Here is a 23,313-nt window from a genome sequence, read left to right as displayed (position 1 = left end):
GGTCAAGGGCCTCTTCAAGGACTGCAGGCAGTGATGGGCTGTGATTCACCCTGCGTTCTTTATTAGTGAGCCCTTCCTTTCTCTGAGTACACGCTGACCTAGTCCTTCATGAATTTCCTAACGATGTATTAGAACCATGTTATCTACTGTCTCAGGCTCCCGTTTGGAGTCCTTCCTAATTTCCCATTTATGTCATTAACTGGGGGGTGTGTGTGTGTGAGAGAGAGAGAGAGAGAGAGAGAGATCCTTGTGAACAAGGGTCATACTTTCCCCACTCGCACTACTTGCTTCAGTGATGGACACACAGGAGTGGCTCAGTCATGAGAGTTTACCGTGTGCTGTGTGCCTGCGTGATTGTTCAGTGCTCCCAACAGCTTGGCAGGTAGATATAATTCCATGCCCATTTTTACCAATGGGAAAGAATTTGAGGCTTATAGAGGTGACGTGGGCCCCCATTTAGAAGCAGCTAAACTGCAAGTTGAACCCAGGTAGCCTGAATGTCAAGCCTAGATCTGACTATTACACCACACTGTAGCCACTTTAAAAGATGCCTTGGATGCATGGATGGATGGATGGATGGATGGATGGATGGATGCATGGATGGATGGATGGATGCATGGATGGATGCATGGATGGATGGATGGATGCATGGATGGATGGATGGATGGATGGATGGATGCATGGATGGATGGATGGATGGATGGATGGATGCATGGATGGATGCATGGATGGATGGATGGATGCATGGATGGATGCATGGATGGATGGATGGATGCATGGATGGATGCATGGATGGATGGATGGATGGATGGATGGATGGATGGATGGTTGGATGGATGCATGGATGGATGCATGGATGGATGGATGGATGGATGGATGGATGGATGGATGGATGGATGGATGGATGGATGGATGCATGGATGGATGGATGGATGGATGGATGGATGCATGGATGGATGGATGGATGGATGGATGGATGCATGGATGGATGGATGCATGGATGGATGGATGCATGGATGGATGGATGGATGGTTGGATGGATAGATGGATGCGTGGATGGATGGATGGAAAGATAGGAGAGGCATAAACGGGCAACAACTATCTTGCCACCTATAGAAGTTCCATGGTTGGGGTTCTCTTATGGGTTCAGCATTGGACAGATATTATCTTTAATCCTCATATAAAATCTCTGCTTGGAAAAAAAATGACTTGGAGACGTAGTAGGGGTTTGCTCTTAAGACATTTGCTATTTAGACCAAAGACTCTAAAGTCAGACAAACTAGGGCTCCAACCTTGGATCTGCCATCAAAAGCTGAGCAATCTTGGGCTGGTTATTTTTACTGCCTAGGACTCAGTTTCCCCATCTATAGTGGGGTTAATGATATCTACTCCATCACAGTCCTAGAAGGATCAAATGAGACCCCGTGTCCCCTGTGCCTGCTTTATGGCATTTTCTCCATGTGCGTCAGCACCATTATTGCGTTGCTGTTCTTGCTATCATTATCCATACACCTTGTCAATCTCAGAACCAAACTGTCAGTCCAGGTCCATTTTAAGAGGGTGAGAAGGTTATGAATTAATGTTGGGCTAGAACATAAGGGAGAGTGGATGCAGAATAATGTCTCCCTTGAGGAGGTCACTCTCCTAACCTGAGAGCCTGGGCATCGGTGACACTGAATGGCAAGGGGAACTGAGGTTGAGGATAGAACTAAGCTTGCTTGTTAAAGCAGGGAGATGACTCTGGATTATCTGGGTTGGCTCAATGTCATCATAAGGGGTCTTTAGAAGGGGGAGAGGGGGGACAGGAGAGCAAGTGGGGGAACTGTGACTGTAGAAGAAAGGCACAAGGAGCTCCAAGGTTGCCGGCTTGGAAGATGGGGAAGGGGCCACGAGCCAAAGAACGTAGGCAGCCTCCAAACTGGAAAAGCCCAGGCAATGGATTCTCCCTAGAACCTCCAGAAGGTTCACAGCCCTGTCGACACCTTGATGTGGCCTGTGTTGGGCGCAGAATAAAACCAGAGACACCTCTGCCTCTGTTTCTCCACCTCTCCCTCTGGTGGGAACCCGTGTGCTCACAGGGGGTCTACGCAGCCTGCTGGCTGGAGCAGGCTTCCGGCTGGTCAGACAGACGAGTGGTGGGTCCGAGCCTCCAGCAGCTTCCACGGAGAGGAGATGGAAGCCATTCTCCACTGAGGGGAGGGTGCTGTCACTTTGTGCAGCCAGGAAACGTCGTTCTAGACTCCAAGTTTCAGGGCTCAGAGGAGGAGTGATTGCTGTTATTTCCTTCAGGGGAGAGCTCTGGTTAAAACAGGAAATGAGTCGTCGGGCCATTTGCAGCCCACAGACACCAGGGAACCATGGTTTCTCCTTTTCCTTTGCCAACAGACTGGGCTCTTGGAGGGCAGGCAAGGCTGACACTCAGAACCTACCCATCTATGAAGGGTCTTTTCCCACCTTTCAAAGTCAACGGTTCCTCTTGCATTATTTAAATATCAGCATCATCTACACACAATACAATGATCTTCAGTGTTTAGTTCTGAGTTTTGGCAATAAGCCACACCCCTGTAATTACCATCCACCCCAAAGAAAGTATGGAATAGTTTCATTATCCCAGAAAGCTCCCCCCACCCCGCTGTGTTCTAGGCAATACCAAGCACCCCCTAGCCCCCCACCCCCGCCCTCGAGGTAGCTACTGATCTACTTCCAGTCGTGATGGAGTAGACTCATCTTTTTCTGGGATGCCATCTAGATGACAGCACGCAGCATGTGCTCTTGTGGGTCTGCTTTCTTCCACTTTGCATAATTCTGAGGTCCATCCACGTGGGGTCTGTCCATAGTTCATTTCGTTTTATTACTGAGTAGTATTTCACTGTATGGATTTACCTAACTTTAAAAAATCTTTGTTGTTGTTAATGCCATTTGGGTTGTTTCCAGTTTGTGGCTGTTATGAATAAAGGTGCTGTATACATTCATGTGTAAGTCTTTGTAAGGACATTTGCTTTCGTTTCTCCCGCGTAATACCTGGAGTAGAATTCTCCCCTTCGGGAATTACAGAACTGAACCACAGTAAAGATTTGGGTTGCTCCCCGCTGTACCAACATTGATGGTCTTTCTTCTCTTTCTTTTTGTCTATTCTAATGTGTGTGAAATTGTTTTGTTGTGGTTTAAATTGCATTTCCCTAATGCAATGTTTGACTAATGATGTCAAACACCTTTTCATGTACTCACGGGCCATTCCTACATCTTTTGTGAACTGAGTCTTTTGCCCATTTTTTCAAAAGTGTGTGTTCATGCTTTTTAAATTTTTAAAAAGATTTTATTTATATATTTGTCAGAGAGAGAGAGAGCGCAAGGAAGGGGAGCAACAGGCAGAGGGAGAAGCAGGCTCCCCACAGAGCAAGGAGCGTGATGCGGAACTTGATCCCAGGACCCTGGGATCATGACCTGAGCTGAAGGCAGACGCTTAGCCAACTGAGCCACCCAGGCATCCCTGTGTTTATGTTTTTATTATATGTGGAGTTCTTTGTATATTCTGCATACTTCTTTATCACATCTATGGATGGCAAAATTTTTTCCTAATCTGTGGCTTGTCCATTTCTTAATAATATCTTTGGATGAGCAGAACTTCAAAATGTGAATGTTGTCCAGTTTACTTATTTTATGCTTAGTACTTTTTGTGTCCGAAGAAATCTTTGTCTAACGTAGTTTACAAAGATGTCCTTCTATGTTTTCTAAGATTTCTAGTTCCAGCTTTTACATTCAGAGATCTGATCCATCTCAGATTTATTTTTGTGTCTGGAGTTATTGTGGAAGAATGGACCGATAGCTTCCATGGCCAGTGCTGTAGAGACAGCAGGGTGAGTGTCTCTAAGCGCAGGGTCTAGTGCAGGATTTGGCAAATCTTTTCTTTACAAAGACAGAGGCCAGATAGTGAATATTTTCAGCTTTACAGGCCATGTGGTTCCTGATGCAACTTCTCAACTTTGCCTTTATGGTGCAAAAGCAGCCATAGACAATACACAAACACGAGGGCATGGCTGAGGGCCAACGGAAGTATTCACGCATGGTGAAACTTGAATTTCATATAATTTTTACCTTTCACCAAATAGTGTTCTTTTGATTTCTTAAACCAGTTAAAAATGTAAAAAAAATCATTTTTAGCTTGTGGGCAATACAAAAACAAACAGCAGCCGGATCTGACCCACTGCCTCAAGCCATAGTTTGCCAAGTCCTGGGCCATTCAGCAAGGCAAACATTCAACAGATGGAAGGACACACTGTGATAACAGCATGGAAGTAAAGATCTGTGTTCTGTGGAAGTGTGAATGAGAGGCAGTGGATAATCTACTTTGGATGAGATCAAAAGGAATTAGAGCTAAACCACAATGAAATACCACTTCACACCCATTAGGATGGCTATTATTAAAAAAAAAGAAAGCAAAGAGAAAAGGAAATAACAAGTGCTGGTGAAGATGTTGAGAAATTGAAATGTCTGTGCATTGCTGATGGGGATGTGAAATGGGGCAGCCGCCATGGAAAACGGTAGAAAGTTAAACATAGAATTAACACATGATTCAGCAATTTCTCTTCTAGGTATCGACCCCAGGAATTGAAAACAGGGACTCAAACAGATGCTGGTACACAAATGCTGGCAGTAGCACTATTCGCAAGAGCCCAAAGGGGGACGCAAACCAAATGTCCGTCAACAGATGAATAGCCATACAATGGAATATTATCCAGGCATAACAAGGGGGGAAAATGAAATTTGATTCATGCTACCATGTAGATGAACCTTGAAAACATTATGCTACGTGAAATAGGCCAGATACAAAAGGACAAATATTGTATGATTCCACTTACATGAAGTAGCTGGAATGGGCAAATTCATAGAGACGGTATGATAGAGGTTACCAGAGGCTCAGAGGAGGAAGGAATGGGGAGTTATCTTATGGGTACAGGTGTTTGGGATGATAAAGTTTTGGAAACAACTGATAGTTCCAATGCACAACATTGAAACTATACTGAATGCCACTGGATTGCACACTTAATAATGGTTAAAAGGGTAAAATTTTATGTTATATATATTTTACCAAAATTAAAATATATTTTTAAAAACTCAAAAAGGAATTTTAACTAAAGGTCTTACTATGAGTCTGTCGGGCATCACATACTAATTCATTTAATCTTTATAACATCATGAGGTAGGTCCTGGTATTATCATTATACCCATTTTATAGATGAGAAAACCGAGACACTAAGTTGCCCCAAAATCACCTTGCTAGCGAATTGCAGAACCAGGATTGAAACCCCAGCAGTCCGGCCGCAGGGTCTATGCTTTGAATTACCACGCTACACATGCCTCAGGGACCAGTGAGTCTCAACCTTGGCTGAGCACTGGAGTTTTCTGGGGAGCACGTTTGAATCCCCAGGTCTAGGCAGCACTGGAACCTCTGAGGGTTGGACAAGGCATCGGTAGCCCTAAGAGTGACCCAGCTGCTTCTCTTGGGAGATGACATTGCAGCCTGAATGCCAGGAGTCGGCTGGTGGGGGAGGGGCAGAAGGCACATTCCAGGCCATATATTTTACTAGTAGGTATTTTTATTGAACCACATTGGTCTTCTTCCTCTGTAAGGACAATGACAATACACCCTCATAGGAATAACAGCTCATATTTATTGAGCAATGACTCCCCCAAGCATGAGACTAAATGCTTCTCATACGTCATCTCCATTCATGTTCATGATAATCATAGGAAGGAAGCCCATCAGTCCCATTTTGTAGATGAGGCAAAATGAAGGCCTGAGGCCTAACGAAGTTAGTTGCTTGCCCAAGGCCACACTAAGTGGAAGTATGTGGTGCTAAGTGGCAGTGAGGGAGTGCCCAGACCCCTGTCGTCCACGCTTGGTGCTCCAGGCTCCTTCCCAGAAGCTTTCGAAGGGTGTCCCAGACAGAAACAGTGAGAAAGGACATGACCTACCCACTTGTGGCTGGTCTTGGTTCATTTTCTGCACAAATCCACCTGTGGCCAGTCCCCTCTGTCATTCCTGCCTCTTAGTAGATGCAGACCCTTGGTGTTCCTTCTAACACCACCATCACCTGGAGAGAGCTCCGAGAACGAGGCTTGGGAATGCCTCTGCGGACTCTCACTCTGGGGTGAAGAGGAAGCCTGAGGCCAGGAGAATCGTGTTGGAGAAATGCAAGGTATTATCAGCTGGAATCCAACACGTGGATTAACAAGTCCCTGAGACTAGGGAGAACGTGTGTGTGTGTGTGTGTGTGTGTGTGTGTGTGTGTGTGTGTCTAGGTCTGGATCATGTGGGTTATGTCTACCACCAAGAGCAGACCCGAATGGGAAGAGGGAACACCCCAGGGGAGCACAACACAGAGGAGTCCCATGACGTTTCCTCCAATCCTGAAAGCCCGAGACCGTGTTTTGCTTATTCGTCACTCTGACTCTAGAACGATGTCCGGCAGACAGGGCTGTTGCCCATTAAAATTTGTGGAGCAAATGGATACATGCAGAGGGGTCAGGGGTGACTCTCTGCGGGAGCAGCACTTGAACCAAGATCCCTGGCAGAACTTGTTAATAGATGAAGGGAAGAAGGAAGGCATGTTCCAAGAGGAAGGAAGAGAAAAATTCCTGTTCCGGGTTCAAATTAAGTTTTTATTTTTTATTTTTTTTTAAAGATTTTATTTATTTATTTGACAGAGACAGCCAGCGAGAGAGGGAGCACAGCAGGGGGAGTGGGAGAGGAAGAAGCAGGCTCCCCGCAGAGCCCCGAGCCGAAGGCAGACGCTTAACAACTGCGCTACCCAGGCGCCCCTCAAATTAAGTTTTTCTATTACTCTTTGTCACCTTTAACTGATAAGGAAACTGAGATTCAGAGAAGTTTCATGATTTTGTCAATTGTCAGGCAGCTAGAAAGTTCCAGAACCTGGATTTGAACTTGGGCCTCAAGACTTCTCTCCCAGGACTCTTTCTACTGCACATGAGCAAACAGATGACCCAGAGGAAGAGAGAGGTCTATACTTCACTGCAGCACAAGGACCCTAACCATCACCGCCAATGACAAAAATCACAAGAAGAACAGCATTGGATAAACGTTATGAAGAGCCTGCTATGTGCCAGATAGGAGTCTGTATATTCGAAATGCATTATCGCAAGAGATCTTCACCAACAAACCTATGGAATGGAATCTATGGTCATCCTTATTTTATAGTTGCAGAAACAAGGTCCAGAAGCATGAGCGAGCTTTAGTTTACACAGCTACTAAGAGGCAGAGCAGAAGTTCGACCTCAGGAGTATTGGACTCCACGGTGGGGCCACCGTTCCCTTGGCCTGGCAGTCAGTTTTGTCCCGGCATCAGGCAATTGGACTTTGGCTGTCATCGCATCAATGATAATAGTAATTATGGCCTCTTGGGGGCTTTTAACATGTCTATTTTAAGAGAACTTTCACAGTCTCTGGATAAAATTTTCTGTTTTTCCAAACCAGGTGTTTTGATATGATGTCTCCACGTGGGGAGAGCTCAGCTCCTGAAACTCCTGGCCTTTCTCTGCTCTTTCATCCTCTTCACTCCAGGGGAGGAGGAGTGATGTATCTGGCAGAAGAATAGAGCTGTCTTCTGTTCCCGTGTCCTTATAGAGGAGGGAGTCGTCCTTAATGCTCACATTCTCCAGCGCTGAAACTGGAGGGATCCATTCATTCTGGGGTTCATGTTGGGAAGCCCCTGGCCTAGAGATAGCTGGACCTATTAACAATAAAGGTGACATTTTGGCTCCCATTGGTGCTATCGACCGTATACCCCCAAAATTCATATGTTGAAACCTAGTCCCCATTTTGTTGCATTAGGAGGTGGGGCCTTTGGGAAGTAATGAGGTCACAAAGATGGAATCCCCATGAATGGAATTAATGTCCTTATGAAAGAGACCCAGAGAGCTCCCTTGCCCCTCCCATCAGGTGAGGACACTCTGAGAAGTCGGCAACTTGGGAGGGGTCCTCTCCTGACGGTGCTGGCACCTGATCTCCCACTGCCAGTCTCCAGAACCAAGAGAAGGAAATATCTGTGATTTATAGGACACCCCATCTATGGTATTTTTGCTCTAGAGGCCCCAATGGACTAAGACATCTTGCTTTATCCTTTTGTCTTATTTCTCAATTGGTTGAGAACTCTGACAGGGAGGGTGCCATCTTTTGGACCTCCTCAAAAAGTCCAACACAGGGAGGCTTCTTTGAGTGAGGTACAATGTCTGGTTTATAGGTGGGAGCAATAATTCAGCCTTGGGGATGTGTTTTCTCTTTTCCATTCATTTATGGATGCCATGTTTACTTGGACCTACTATGTGCCTGGCGCTTCACTAGGTACCCTGTGAGTAAGGATGAGTCATTGAAAGTGGGAGCAAAGGGCCGAGTCAAGACTGAATAGAATTCTCACTTCCAACCTTTCTCCAGGAAATCGAATTAAAAGAAGGTAGAGTAAGTGTCAGTGGTTTTTGAAGAGCCTGACATCCATTTCCCATTCCTTGGGTTGAATCACCCTGGTTTTCCTTTGGGGGATTAGCAGCTTTATTGTGACCCACTCCAAGGGGCCTGTCAATCAAGGCATCCTGCCCTCCCCTGGCCGAGAGATGAGTCCATGGTCAAGATTAATCATCAAACTCTAGATGTGGGAATGGTGAATCTTCACCGGGGGCAGAAAACACATTGCAACCCCCCATTCCAGAAGAGAGTCCTTGAGAAGTCCTTGAGAAGTTTCCCCCTAGACACAGGGGACTACTCTAGTTCTCCCTCCCTCCCTGCTTCTCTCTTTCGTGCTTAGTTCTCAATTCCCTACTCTGAGTTTCTCAACAACAGCCCATTAAATTTTTTTCAGCATAAGTCAGCCAGAGTTGGTTGCCTTTGCAAGAGAAAAATACCATCACGGCTGTCGACACATGGACTGTAAGAATTAGAACTTTGTGTTCAATGCCTTGGGGAAATTGAGGTTAAGAAGAGACTTTCAAATATAGGGTCAAGGAGGCCTTGTGGCTCGCTGATTAAGAGCATGGGCTCTTGAGTCAGCCCGTCCTGGTTATAAAACCCAGCTCTGCGTTTGTTAGTTATTGACTGATGTGGGACACATTACCTAACATCCCAAGCCTCGGGTCCTCATCTGTGAATACAGGATAATAATAGCACCTAGCTCCCAGCGCCGGCAATGCGGTGAAGTGCATAATAACCTTTGGCTGTTATTTTAGTGATTATTCTTCAAGATTTCTTCTGAGAAGTCACACAAAACAGGAATGTAAATTGCAAAAAAGATGCTGAGCAGGAAGGGACTAAAGAAAGCCTTTCTGCAAAGAGGATGTTTATTTCAGAGAGACACACAGGGGGACGCTCAAACAGCTGTCTTCCAGGAAACCGTCCACAACCCAGGGTGAGTTCTAAATTTTAAGTGACCAGCCAGTGTCAAAGGATTGGAAAGAGAAGAAAATAAACAAGGCTGATATAAAAATCCAACCACAAACTGCATAAACTCTAAGGTCGCCAAGATTTAATGAGGATCCTGAATTTGGAGGTATTTTCCATCTCCATTAGGAAAAGAATCAAAATCATCATCCATATTCTATCGGCAGCGAACTATGAGCTTAATAGTAACTATCAAAACCCAAATATGGAGGCTCTCTAGGATCTTGGAAACAGGAAGATGTAAATGATTCATCCACACTCAAGAGCTCAAAGCCTCTGCACTGGAAGTTTTCTCTGCTGCACATGTTCTCCCCGGCACCCCTGTCCCCCTCTTTCCCTGCACACCTCAACCTTATTTCAGCTCAAATGTCACCTCCTCCGAGAAGCCTTCCCAGTTCTCTCTAATGGAGCTATGCTCTCAGAGAGTTCTCTGTGTATCCTTCCCACCAGTACCAAGTTTGTGATAAGACATTTCTGTGATTGTTGGCCGTGGCTTTTCCCAAGCAGACCGTGAGTTCCAGGAGGGCAGAGATCTTGTCTGTTCATGTCTGTAGAACAGGGTAGATCGGTTCCAGACCGACAACAGGAAACTTTATTTATCTTTTTTCATTTAATGACTTCAGTAAATTTCTATTAATTAGTATTCAGTCAACAAGGACTTAAATCCTTGGCACGTGCTATCCAATGATGCCCACCATGATTAGTTCATTCAATTAGTTATTAATTAATTAACAATCTACAAATGTTTACAATCTGCCAGGCACTGACACGGACACTGAGGACACAGCCATGACAAAAAGGTGGGGAAAGCCCCACCCTCACAGAACTTGTACTGTAGTGGGAGGGGGTCATCAGTGAATACATACATAGACACATGTCCAAGGAGACCTAAATGCTTTTGAGAAGAATAAATAGGGAAGAGCTGGAGCCAGAGCGTGGGGAGGGGGCACAATTGTAAAGAGAGAAGCTGGGAAGGCCTCACGGAGCAGAGAGGGAACACAGCATGGGGCATCTGGGAGAAGGGGGATCATTCCAGAAAAAGAACACCAAGCGCAGAGTACCTGCAGGGGCACGTGGGTGGCTAGTGTGGCCAGAGTGGAGCACGCAAGGTAAAGAATGGTGGTTGTGTGAGGTGGTCGGAGGGAACAGGTAGGACTTGAGATTGGCTCTGAGATGGGGAGTCACTGAGGAGCTGTGGAAAGAGGCGTGGCATTTACAATTATTTTTAAATAATCCCGCTCTGGAGACTAAATGGAAGAGGGCACAGGGACATGTAGGGGGATACTGTCTGGACCACGGCAGAGAAAGGACGTGGTGATGAGTTATTTCAGTCTCTTTAAGGGCACAGCCACCAAGAGATGCTGATGGCTTTAATGGGGAATGTGAGGGAGAAGGGGGCGCCAGGGGACATTGAGCAGTTTTGGCCGGAGCTACCCAAGGAATGGAGTGGCCCTGAGCAGAGGGGGAAAGACTATGACAAAGTAGGTTGGGGGCGGTGGGGTGCTGGGCAGTGGGAAGTTCAGGAACCAAGCTTTGGACATGGGACATATGAAAGTGGTTCTATACATCTAAGCAGAGATGTTGACAAGACAAGACAGACACGGTCATTGCCCCCTTTGTCCTGGTGGGGAAGAAACCAATGAGCAACAAAGCTGAGGGAAAACATGACGTATCGAAGAGTGACAGGTGCCATGAAGGTAATGTGATGATGGTGAGTGGCACCTAGTCATAGGTGATCGGCGTGGCCTTTGTGAGAAGATGACGTGGGAGCTAAGACCCACGAGAGGGGACAGCAAAGCCAAGTCCCCAAGGAAGGAATGGGCTTAGAGAGTTTGAGGAACAGAAAGAAGGCCAGGGTGACTGGGACAGAGTGAGAACGAGGGAGAACGGAAGGAATGAAGCGGGGAGGGTGGCTGGGGCTTACTTGTTTGGCTCCAGAAGCCTTCCTCATAGCCTGGGGCTTACTTCACCTGCGATGGGAAGCCATTGGGAGGCTTTAAAGAGGAGGAATAGTGTCACCTTATTTCCATTTTCCGAAGAGTAGCTTTGGAGTGTGGATTCTCCTGAGAGAGAGAGACAAGTGAAGAAGCAGGAAAGCCAGCTGTGGATCTCTGATGGTCGGCTGGCCAAACTACAGCAATGGCTTGGAAAGTTCGGTGGAAAGGGAGGAACTCAGAGAGATCTAGGACGTGTTGCAGACGTAGCGTCAACAAGATACAAAGATTGGGTGAGGGGCTCAGAGAAAGAAGAATCCAGGATGATGCTGACATTGGTGTGAGTAGCTGGACTGAGGCTGCCGTGACTCAGGAGAGGAGAGATGGCAAGAGTTGAATCCAAGTCCTCTTTGGAGCCTGGGAGTACGAAATTAGTAAGGAAGTAGGAACAGGGAGATAAATACATACCAGCTTTGTTTTTAAATGTGAGTGAAGATATCATACACACACAAAACAGTGGGAAGTATCCAGCCCTGATGGATTTCCCAAAGTGATGTATTGGGTAATCCGCACCCCGAAGGTCCTCGTGCCCCTCCTTGTCACCTTCCCTCCCACGATAACCACCGGCCTAGCCCAGCACGATAGATGCGTTTTATTGGCATTTTTTAGAAACTATGATTACGAGGTAATAATCAGAGGTAAGCATGGGGGCATTTGCTCATGTACTTCTCAGAAAAATTCCTCATCTGTGTTTTCTTTTAGACTCAATAAGACTTTTTTGTCTTGTTTTGCTTCCTTTAGTTGTTTGTGATTCTGAGGTTTGCTTGTTTGTCTTCTCCTTCTTCCCAGGGCGAGGTGCTCACGCCGAGTATGGGTGAAGTCGCAGCGGCTGGCCGTCGCCCCCCGGCCAGACCCCTCTTTCTTACCTCTGTGAGTCGGGCCAGCAAACCACAAGACGGGGGCCAACTGCCAACCGCACTCCCGCCCACCCGGGCCCCGGCCCCGTCCCCATCCCTGTCCCCATGCCCTGTGGGGTTCATCCCCTCCCCCATCCATCCCCAGCAGATGGTTCTTCCTTGGGCCTGGCTGTCAGCTTCTCCTTGTTGCAGGGTTCATTTTCACGTTCTCATGAAAACACAGCCAACTTCACTCGGTCCTGCAAATTAATTTCTTCTCTCTCTCTGTTTCTCTCTTTCTCTCCCCCTCCCTCCCTCCATCTCACTCTTCTAGTGGTTATTTCTTTTGGAAAGAATTCCCCTCCCGCGCTGTCTCCGTGGACCTCCAAGTCCCAGCAGAAGGACCGAGGCGGCTCTTACGACTGTACAGACGGACAGACGGACAGGTGGGAGGCCGCCTGCGCTCCACAGAGCTTGCACTAGCAAGACACACTCACGCCTACAGGACAAAAGGCTGGTGTTTTTCATCTAGTTTTACTTCCCAGGAGACCCTGGTCCCTAGAGAAGTGTTTTCACCTCCTCGGTTTTGCACACATGTTTTCTACATGATATTCAATAGTAACCTTTGGGTCTCCCACATCCTCGTATGCTCTGGACTCGGTGGCCACATTTTTACACACACACACACACACACACACACACACACACACACACACCCCAATCCGTACTAGCTGACATCTGGCAGAAGAAAATAACTTTTAGCGTGGCTCTTTCTCCTTGTTTCAACCCGGTTAATTGAGATATAATTTACACGCCATAAAACCCGCCCATGTTGTGTTCTTTTTTTTTTTTTTTTAAGATTTTATTTATTTATTTGACAGAGATAGAGACAGCCAGCGAGAGAGGGAACACAAGCAGGGGGAGTGGGAGAGGAAGAAGCAGGCTCCCAGCGGAGGAGCCTGATGTGGGGCTCGATCCCAGAACACCGGGATCACGCCCTGAGCCGAAGGCAGATGCTTAACCGCTGTGCCACCCAGGCGCCCCCATGTTAAGTGTTCTGTTCAATGGTTTTAGTTTATTTACCGAGCTGTGCTTTACCCCGTTCTCCTTGAAAAGCAGGACAACAGGGTGGCCATTTTGACTCCACACGCTCCCTCCCCACTTCGAAAGGTGCCCCCCCCCGCCAAAGTTGTTTTATTCATGATGCCATTTACAACCCGCTTCCTGGGTTTTGAGTCTGATCAGCTCAGGCCTGCTTCTTAGGAGCCATGTTGGCGAGTCTCTGCCCTATCAGGGAGTTTCTTTCCTGTCAGAGGGGTTTTCTGTTTGGTTTTTTGTTATTTAGAGTCTTCTGCTCTTCCCCTTATCTGCTGGGCTAGAGAGACCCGAATGAAAGGGGTCTGTGTGGCCTGGGAAACGATGCAGAAGGATGTGGTATTTAGAGCCCAACGTAAAACAGTCATAGCATTCTGACTTTGGGGATCCGTCAAAAGGAGATGATTACGAAGACGAATAGGGCGCAGAGGCCTAGAACTTGCTCCCGATATTAAAATGTTAATCTATAGTTTGGCTCTGACTTCTCTGAGTCTCTGTTTCCTCAGTTGAACAATAGGAATTAAAATAACCACTTCAGAGAGGAAAAAATGAAACAAGACAAAACCAGAGAGGGAGACAAACCATAAGAGACTCTTAACCATGGGAAACAAACTGAGGGTTGCTGGAGGGGAGGAGGGTAGGGGGATGGGGTAACTGGGTGATGGGCATTAAGGAGAGCATGTGATGGAATGAGCACTGGGTATTATATAAGACTGATGCATCACTGACCTCTACCTTTGAAACCAATAATACATTATATGTTAATTAATTGAATTTAAATAAAGAAAATAAAGAGATTTAAAAAATAAATAAATAATAACCACTTCAGGAGATTCGCCCGAGGATCACATGAGATCACTTCTGTGAAAACTCCTTAGAATACAATCAATTCTTCTAAAAAACCTATAAATATTCATTGAATACATATCTTAAAGAGCTTCACTAATGGTTATAAGAATTCTGTTTCTGTCAAAGTACATTAATAAAAATGCAGTGGCTGCTGTCAGAAAAGTGTGTCCCAGTTCAACCATTCACTCAGCCTGTAAGGACTAAGGCCTGCTGGGTGCCGAGCACTGGGGATTGTAATAGTGGACGGCCAGGTACACTCAGGCGGAGGAGACACAGATGTTCAACATATAGTCAAGCAAATAAATATCTAAGTACAAATTGTGCAAGGGCTGCGGGAGAAACTCTTTCAGTGTGTGTACGTGTATGTGTTCAAAAAAATTTTACGAGAATGTAAATTTTGCTAGTAAATGTATGCCTACAGGCATCGAGAAATTTTCTGGAACAACCCATGAGAAATTGGTTACAAGCGTTTCTTTTTGGAGTAGGAACCAGAAAAGTAGATTGGGGGAAATGTCTTCTACTTATTATTCTATAAGTGTCTATAAAATTCGAAGTCTTGAACTGTACGCATGTATTTTTATTTATTTGCTTCTCTTATCAACAGACTGAGAGTCCATTTTGATTTTCTTCATTAGACTTTTCTCTACTCAAAAACGAAACCTGTTTTTTAAAATGAATAAATGATTAACTGCTTAGAATATTTAACTTGCCAGGCCAAACCAATTAAATATTACATATAATATTATTATGCTTGAAAAGACAAAGGTCGCTTACAAGAGTGCAAGAATTCATCAACCCACACCAAGTTGTTACCAGCCCACTCGTGCCCACGAAGTTTGCCCAGACAATAACACTTTTATTCAACAGATATTACTGAGTGCCTACGGGGTACCAGTGTTCTGGGCACTTGTAGATAAAACAAAGCACTCAGGGAGTCACAGCCTACATTGCAGTTGGAGGAAACAGACAAGAAATAAGCAAATCCAATATATAATATATATTATATATAAATATATAATAATAGAAGTCTTATAAAGAAAAAAGTAAAGCAGGCTGGGTGGCGAGGGACCAAGGGAGATGGACCGTGCCTTCTGGTCATTCTACAGAATATATTTTGTGGTTGCATTCAGCTCAGAGAAGGGCCAGGAGGCAGGTCGGAGCAGATGCCATGTCAGCAGCAACCTGGATGAGGTGAAGGAGGAATGAGCTAGCAAGCAAAGGGGGGAAGAATGTTCTCTGCCTGAGGGACCAGTAAAGGCCCTGAAATGGGAGTCCTGGAGACCAGTGAAGTTTAGCGGTGAGCACACAATGGGTATACTATTCTGTCCACCTGTCGGTAGTGTTCCAAACATTTCATAATTTAAAACTAATTTTTTAAGAAGTAAAAATTAAATACTGACAGCTTTATTATCTGTGTGTATATAGAACTCAATATGCCATTCTGGGCATTGCTTTTCTTCTGGAGATATTTAATAAAAAGAATCGATGTGAACTAGAAATACCAGAGAAACAGAGATACACCTTTTTTTTTTTTTTAACATATCTTTATATTTCAAGGGGCACCTGGCAGACTCAGTCAGAAGAGCGTGTGGGCTCTTGATCTTGGGGTTGTGAGTTCAAACGCTGCGTTGGGTGTAGACATTACTTAAAAATAAAATCTTAAAAAATTAAACATAAACGTAAACATATCTTTATATTTCGATATGTTTTTAAACTTTCTTTTTTTTTTTTTAAAGATTTTATTTATTTATTCGACAGAGACAGAGAGAGAGACAGCCAGCGAGAGAGGGAACACAAGCAGGGGGAGTGGGAGAGGAAGAAGCAGGCTCCTAGCGGAGGAGCCTGACATGGGACTCGATCCCATAACGCCGGGATCACGCCCTGAGCCGACGGCAGACGCTTAACCGCTGCGCCACCCAGGCGCCCCGTTTTTAAACTTTCTAGAGGCATATTCACTCACAGCTATTATGATACATTTTTTATCTATTGTCTTAACAGTATCTCATGAAATACACGTGTGTTTTATTATTGTGGTACACATCTGTTTTTATCCACTGGAGTTAAATTAGTTACTATTACGTCCAGGCCATAAAGACCAGGATTCTGAGGCATTCTGTTTTCAGCCTGCTCTAAGATGTTTGCCAGTAGGAGGGGAACTGGGACAGGCGAGTGAAACTATGTACTGCTTACAATAAAATAACAAAACTTAATAATGATGATGCTGGTGATGACAGGCCTCATCTGATGGTTTATCTTGGAATGTTCTTCCCAGTTGGTCCTCACCTGCCAGAGGGGTTGGCTATTAAGTTCTCTCTGAGTCATTTGATTTATTCTCTTTCCCCTTCCTTGCTCAGATTTTCAGTTCTAACTGTGAATTTTAACGAAAATAACTGCTATGTCACCATTGTTACTATAACTGGCTGAGCATGAAGTTAATCTTCTCTTCTTTCTTCAAACAGCGTTTCTGTGGGTAGCCCCCCCCCCTTCCAGGGGACACTTGGTGGCTTTGGGAGACACTTTTGCTTGGCACGACAGTGCTGCTGGCATCTAGTGAATGGAGACCAGGGATGCTGGTAAACAGAACAGCCGCCTCGTGACAAAGAAGGATGCAGCCCAAAATGTCAATGGTGCTGACGATAAGAGCCTCAGATCCCCAGAAATCGGAAAAGACAAAGAAACAAGACAATGGATGGAGGGCACCATTGCCTTATGATGCCCACGTGGTATTTCCCACCTAAGAAACTGCACAGCAACTTCTGTCTTACTTAATGCTGATTCCCTTCCCCTGATTACTCTCGATTATCCCCGAAGACCTGGGTGCGGGACTTAAGCCCGCTTAAGACCCAAGCACAAGACAGCAAAGTGAAAACTGGAGGCAAATTCAAACATGTGCCATAACTACTAGAAGACTCTGCTCTAAGCCTCTCCGAAAAAGTCTTCAGATCCTTGGTTTCATTCAATCAACAATAGGTTCATCTGCATACGGCATTCAGCGGCAAAGTAAACTTTTTTCCCTGAGTCTTTTGTTTCCAAATCAAAGGGAAACAAAGAATATCCCAGCTCCATTCAGCCACTTTCAATGACTCTCAAATAAACGTGGCAGCAATAGTTGAGCCATTTAAAATGTACAGTGATGAGAAAGCATACTTATTAACCTTGTAAACATTCTATAAAAGTACAAGGGAAACTTCATAAAGAATATCCAAGTGTCCTTTGACTATAATAGCCCTTTGTACTTTGAAATGTTCAAATGTCTCCAAAATAGAATTGAGCAGAACAGACTGGAAGAAGGCAATCTTCAAGTCTTCTAGAAATGGTGCCATTAACACATTATTTTTCAGTTTCTGAATGCTCGAAGATTAAGGTTTCTTGCCCCAAGATCGGCTCCACTTACAAAACAGCCCTTTGGACCCATATGTAACCAACCATCAGAAGGGATTCAAAGGCAGGCTAATTGAACACAGGGTTTTTGAAACTCTATAATGATAACCCAGGATTTTTCTTGAAAACACCCAACAGCGGCCGCTTGGAAGGAAGCAGGAATTAGACGAGAAAATTGATGGAAACCTGCCCTCCAAACTGGAAACAAACAAACAAAAAACCTGCCAGTAAGGAACGGTGGGTGAAGTTTGAAATCGCTGAGTGTTCGGTCATTCCTCATTCACATCGCCTCCAGCCTCACAGCATGGCATCTTCTAGAGTCTCTGGGCCACCGCCTCCTTCACGGACACCTGCGCGACCCACGTTTCAGAGGACCGGAAACCCGCTCTGTCTGGTTATCCCGTCCCTCCCTTCTGTGTCCCTGCCACCCTGGGTTCTGTCTGCGTGTTTTGCAGTCCCCTCCTTTGCCCCAAAGGCCAGCGAAGTCCGTCTCCAGGAAGGGTACTCAGCCAAAAGCATTCACCGCGTAACCGTATTTATCCCTTTCTTAGCCTTTTACCCGCTGGCTTCAAACTTCTCTGTAACGGCCGGCTGCGGCCGACCGAATACCAAGCTCTGAAGGGGCAAGCTGGAGAGCCACACAGGGGAAGAGTTCATGGGGAGCCCAGTGTGATGTTTTCTGTCTAAATCCTTGGGCCTCCCTCCAGCCTCCCAAGGCAAGTGGCAGGAAATTAACAGCCATAATCAAATGAGTTCAGCCAGCCTGGAGCCTTTTTTTGGTGAGGGGGATGATCGTGGGGGGATACAGGCATTCTGCCCAGGAGAACCTAGAGAGAGAGAAAACCTATCTGCTCAAATCTCTGAAGTTTGTTGCCCGTGAGTCAGTACACACCTGACCCAAAAAAAAAAAAAAAAAGTTGTCTAACTGGTTTGGCTGTTTCAGCCAGCTACTACTGAGAGAAGTAAACAGGACCTGAGCATTTCAGTTACGTCTGACTTGGACATTATTTTCAAGTCAATATTTGTCATTTCAGGGCTGTTCCACGGAGGGCCTTGAATCGGAGAGATGGACACACTGTCTTGGATGAGTCAACTCCATAGCAACCAGCCAGCAGGGGTTACACCTCCACCCGGCAGAACTCCGGGGGTACACGGGGTGGGGGAGGAGGGAGGATTTGGTGACACTGAGTCAGGACTTTGCAGTCCTCTTGTCAGGCTGCAGCTGAATTGAGAATGTTCTTCCGTTGCCCTCCGGGCTCCTCCAGTCGGCCGGGATTTCTGCTGATCGCTGCACATTTCAGTGAATTCGACACGCGGGCGTTCTCGCTCTCTTCATTCAGGAAGTGGCCAGCCGAGCCCCGAGATTCTTTCTGCTCTGATGATAATAAACAAATTGCAGAGGAAGTCAAGTCAAACTTTCCCTTGCTTCTTTTGTTCTCCGACTAGCAATTCGGAAAGCAGAGCCAGCTTTTTCTTTTTGGATGCCTTTGAAAGACTACTCTTAACTGGCAAGGCAGAAACCCTCGTGGGTTTTTTTGTTTTGTTTTGTTTTTTTGTTTTAAACAAAGATCCTCCTAAACTTATTTTGTCAAAAAATCAGAAATTTCCTAGAAGTTTCTTTTAAGGCTGTTCTTTTTTTTTTTTTCTTTTTTTGAGCCTTTCCAACCCAAATGCTCCCTTCACAGTGTACAGCTCCCTAATTGTTGTTCTTCCCTTCAAATTTCAACCAGGAAAGCAATAATAAACCTTGCATGGACAATGGCTAAACCTGAATGAGGCTTCTGGTGCCCTAATTCAAGGCTAAGGAAAGCTAACAGTCATGATTCAATAAAGGTGCCAGTCCCAGGCATGCCCCAGACAGAAAGGAGACGACTTATCTGTTGAATCTACAGATACTGCTTGAAACATCACACATAATTAATCCCTTCTCTTAGTGGAGGGCATTTGAAGCTTTATCACCAGCTTGTAAGATTTCATCTCTAGGTTTCACTGATGGCTCTGAGAGGGAACAGTTTCAAACCAGAGGCTCCTGATAATGCAAAGAAGCTTACCACGCCTGTGCTAGTTATCTAATAAAAGGGGCTTTGCACTAAATAACTGAAGGAAAACAGAATCAGGATATATAACAAATCTTTGCAGAGTGGCCCTGAGGTGGCTTCCCACATGGGATATTCTGTTATGTTAATTCTGGTGCGAGAAATAAAGAAGGTGCCACAGCCCCATGGGTATCAATATGCCTCCCTTTTTTTTAAAAAAAAAAGATTTTATTTATTTATTCAACAGAGATAGAGACAGCCAGCGAGAGAGGGAACACAAGCAGGGGGAGTGGGAGAGGAAGAAGCAGGCTCATAGCGGAGGAGCCTGATGTGGGGCTCGATCCCACAACGCCGGGATCACGCCCTGAGCTGAAGGCAGACGGTTAACCGCTGTGCCACCCAGGCACCCCTCAATATGCCTCCCTTGATGGTCCTCAGCTGGCCCTCTCTGTACAGAGGTGGGTAGTCAACTCTCTCTCTCTTTTTTTTTTAAGATTTTATTAATTTATCTGAGAGGGAGAGAGAGAGAATAATCAGGGTGAGGGGGAAGGAGAAGCAGACTCCCCGCTAAGCAGGGAGCCCGACGTGGGACTCCATCCCAGGGCTCCAGGATCACGACCCGAGCGGAAGGCAGACACTTAACCGACTGAGCCACCCAGGCTCCCCATGGGGTAGTCAACTTTGAACACAGCCCTATTTTCTAGTGAAGCATGGTAGAGCTCAAATACAGGCTCAAGATATTTACTGAGCCTCTGTGTTCCCTTCTGTAAAATGGGGATTCGTTTGACCATGGCAGTACTCTTATATAGGTTAGAAAAAATATATACCGAGAAAGAGAGAGAGACAGAGATATATCTCACGTAATTCAGTGTGTGGTGTGTGTTAGGTTCTCAAGGAAAGGTAGCTACGATTATTAAAATTCATAACACTGTGTGAATTCTCCTGGGTCAGGAAAAACTAGCACTGGCAGGATCTGAACTTTATAGGTATTTGCAAAGTTACTCCTATGTCAGAACATGTTTGCTCAATCATGATCTTCTCCTCCCTCTTTATCTATAAATACATATACGCTGTAGATATTTATAGAGTAATATGTATATAAAATCATTTGTGCAAGTTGTAATTGACTGCGTAATTATTGAATAAACAGTGGATGAAAGGAAAATGTGGGGTTTCGAAAGCTGGCTTTAATTCACATTTTATCTTCTATTCATTAAACTGTTTATTTACTTGTCTACGTTCTCCTCTCTGTTGATTATTTTTGAGGCATGCATTCCTTGAGCAGCATCAGATGAGAACATTATTTCGTTTGCATTGCAGGGCAGACAGAGAGACAGACAGAAAACCAAGGCAGCAACCGACTAGGAGACCTCCATGATATGCGGGTCATTGTTGGAAGTTGTGTGAGCTTTCACACCCCCGTAACTCTTTTTGAAGCCTTCATGTAGAAACACGTAATACTTACAATGTATCTGAAGCTATATAAGGTAAATAGAACCATCCTGTGTTGATGCAATCGCTATACATTTGTAGAATTCAACAATTGCCTTCAACACGTTTTATCAAATACCTACCGTGTGCCGGGCTCTGGGATGCAAGGAGGAATTGTCGTCAACACTGGATTGCCCAGTGTGCAGACTAGACAAACACTTAGAAGTCCAGAGAAGCAAGGACACCACCACAATCCCTCCTTGCCCGCCAGAGGAGACAACCAAATAATTCAGAAAAATTATTTTAAATTTCAACGTACACATGCTTTTCTCTCTTAGAAAAACACAACTTTATTTTTTATTCTAGTTTGACATTTCTTATTTTAATTTTCATTTGGGTGCAGGTTCTGAGAGAATGTGGATTATTGTTCAGAAAATACTCCTCCCCCACTCCTGCTTTGGGGGAATATACTTCCCTGCACCCCTGACATCGGACTTGGCTATGTGATTCTGTTGGCCAATAAGGCCGTTAGCAAGCAGGATTCCAGCCCAGCCTTGAAGTGAGTTTGCATGGCGGGTCATGCTCTTTTGCACTTCCAACATTGATGCAAGGAACGTCTGTCTGCTCCTTCAGGGAGGATGAAAAATGCCTGGAGCAGACCTGGATGAGATCCGCAGTTGGCAGCCCAGCCCAGTGCAATCGAGATCATCTGAATACTACTCAACTTGCAGATGTTTTCATGTGGTTAAATAATTACTGTTTTAAGCCACTGAGTTTGGGAATGCTTTGTTACATGGCATAATTGTGGCAAGAGTTGACTGTTGTAGGCCCCATACTGCTTACAGGTCTTCATCAGGCCATGGGCATACCACCAATACAGTTACTAAATTGGAGGGGGTGGGGGCGCAGAGCAAATTTAATTTTAAAAGATCCTTCAAACTCTTGCCTTCCTGGTTTGACTATGTTATTTATGTAAATCAAGGTCAATTACGCCCTTTCATGCACTAAATGAAATTTGAGGCCCGTAATGTTTAATGAAGCAGCATACGATGGAAGAATAAAAGAGGTAAAAGGGGGGCGCCTGGGGGGCACAGCGGTTAAGCATCTGCCTTCGGCTCAGGGCGTGATCCCGGCATTCTGGGATCGAGCCCCGCATCAGGCTCCTCCACTATGAGCCTGCTTCTTCCTCTCCCACTCCCCCTGCTTGTGTTCCCTCTCCCGCTGGCTGTCTCCCTCTCTGTCAAATAAATAAATAAAATCATAAAAAAAAAAAAAGAAGTAAAAGGCACTCACTTCTTTATTCAGCACTAGATAAAGCTTTCATTCCATAAATGCATCATCCAAAAAAATGGTTCACTCGTTGAAGAGATGCTTGTTGAGCTCTTTTGTACTAGACCTTATAGATGCAGGACTGAGTCAAGTGCTTACCATAGGCCAAGCATCATTCTTACTGCTTTATCTACACCAGTTTATTCAACCCTCAAAACTTAAAGTCATAGTTACTGTGGTTATCTCCAATCAACAGATAAGAAAACTGAGGACCCAAGAGGATAAATGACTTCTCCAAGCTTCCACGACTTGTAAGTGGTACATCTGGGATTTAAACCCAGGCTCTCTGATTTCAGAGCTCACACTCTTACCCCCCATGGTAAGACATACCTAGTTTTTGTTGACAGGGAATTTACCAAGTAAAAGGGGCAGCGACTTTGAACAAGAAGACAAATCAATCGTACAAATCCCGGGCAGGACTGGGATGGAAAAGAACAGGGAACTATGGTTAAGAACAATAGGGGCGCCTGGGTGGCACAGTGGTTAAGCGTCTGCCTTCGGCTCAGGGCGTGATCCCGGCGTTATGGGATCAAGCCCCACATCAGGCTCCTCCGCTATGAGCCTGCTTCTTCCTCTCCCACTCCCCCTGCTTGTGTTCCCTCTCTCACTGGCTGTCTCTATCTCTGTCAAATAAATAAATAAAATCTTAAAAAAAAAAAAAAAAAGAACAATAAGGAGGACCTGCGTTGGACAGGAGGCCAGAGAGGGCTTCTCTAGTTAGGTGAAGTTGCCTGAAGGATGAAAATGATCAGACAAAAAATGGCTGGGAGAGAGAAGAATGTTTTGGGCAGAAAGAACAGCAGGGAGGTTGTCTTGAGGCGGTATGCAGTGTGGTGTGTTTTAGGGACTGACAAATGGCCAACGCTTCAGTGAAGTTGAAAGGACAAGTGTCTCTTACTGCCATAGGACAGGAGT

This window comes from Ursus maritimus, unplaced genomic scaffold, assembly GCF_017311325.1.
Source record: "Ursus maritimus isolate PB19 unplaced genomic scaffold, ASM1731132v1 scaffold_22, whole genome shotgun sequence".
NCBI classification, from domain to species: Eukaryota; Metazoa; Chordata; class Mammalia; order Carnivora; family Ursidae; genus Ursus; species Ursus maritimus.
Note: the sequence above shows the minus strand (reverse complement) of the source record.